This window comes from Myotis brandtii, unplaced genomic scaffold (assembly GCF_000412655.1).
Source record: "Myotis brandtii unplaced genomic scaffold, ASM41265v1 scaffold1651, whole genome shotgun sequence".
Lineage (NCBI taxonomy): Eukaryota > Metazoa > Chordata > Mammalia > Chiroptera > Vespertilionidae > Myotis > Myotis brandtii.
Genome location: NW_005356050.1, coordinates 18435 through 19732, shown reverse-complemented (window position 1 = coordinate 19732; position 1298 = coordinate 18435). Strand labels below are relative to the sequence as shown.

Genomic DNA, 1298 nt, shown 5'->3' with positions numbered 1-1298 from the left:
AGCAAATAAGATTCAGTTATTCAGTTCAGCCTTTTTCCTCCAACTCCATCAGCATCTTTAAGTCGTTTGATCCCCAAGGTAAATGCTGTACATTAAACTTAATAAAACAAGTTTATTGCACTACATTCTATTGTTCAGTATTGTGTTTTTATACAATATTTGTTATTTTAAATACATTTTTCTTATTTAAAAACATTTAACCAAACAATTGCAGTGTTTTTTGGGTGTCCGGAACGGATTAATGGCATTTCAATTCATTGTAATGGTGAAAACTGATTTGACATACGAGTAATTTGAGTTACGAGCTCCGTCACAGAACGAATTAAACTCGTAAGTCAAGGCACCACTGTATATGTCAACATGGAGCATTTTTGGGGGGGTTAGCTGCAAGTTCTGAGTGTGCTTTCTTCACTGGCAGGGGTCCTCAAACCTTTTAAACAGGGGGCCAGTTCACTGTCCCTCAGTCCGTTGGAGGGCCAGACTATAGTTTTTAAAAAAAACTATGAACAAATTCCTATGCACACTGCACATATCTTATTTTGAAGTAAAAAAAACAAAACGGGAACAAATACAATATTTGTATTTGCATGTGGCCCGCGGGCCATAGTTAGAGGACCCCTGCTTCAGAGTAACCAACATTGCATGGAGTTTCTTATTTCAGACCAACTGTGGCTAAACCTTGATTGACAGCTTTCTTTGCATATTCAATTTGTTGAATCCTGCCCTGAGGGCTCCAAACACTGACATCATTCACACTGGTTCTAAACCATGGTTCCAACATAGGTGTGGCTGTCCACTCCTGCAGACCTGCCTATCTATGAGCATTGCCAAAACTAAGACTTGGCCATCTATAGGAAAGTCTGTGCAATCAGATTTTGATGGAATTTTTAAACTCTTTATTGTTGTTGTTTTATTTTTTTATTGAATTTATTGGGGTACAGGTTTCAAGTGAACAACTCAGTAAAATATAATCTGCACAATGCATGGTGCACCTATTGCTTAATAGCATTTATTCACTGAAAAAATAATTTAATGTGGAAAAACATATGAAAGGAAATTAAAAACACACAAAATCTCACTCCTCAGATAAACTTCTGTGAATAGTTTAATGACAATACTAGGCACTATGGACACATAGTTAAATATGTATAATTGTGCATATATAATAATCTACTATACTATAATCTCCTTTCTACTCAAAATTTCCTAAGGACATCTTTTGATATCAACGATATTGGTCTATTTAATAATTTTAATGCCTGAATAATGTACATTTATTTGTACCTAAACAGATCTCC

The 1298-nt window shown here is 35.2% G+C and overlaps 1 pseudogene; it reads right to left on the bottom strand.

Annotated features, from left to right (window-relative positions):
- The window catches only part of LOC102260079, a 2360-nt pseudogene extending 1579 nt beyond the window's left edge, over positions 1–781 (bottom strand).
- Between the last annotated feature and the right edge of the window lie 517 nt (positions 782–1298).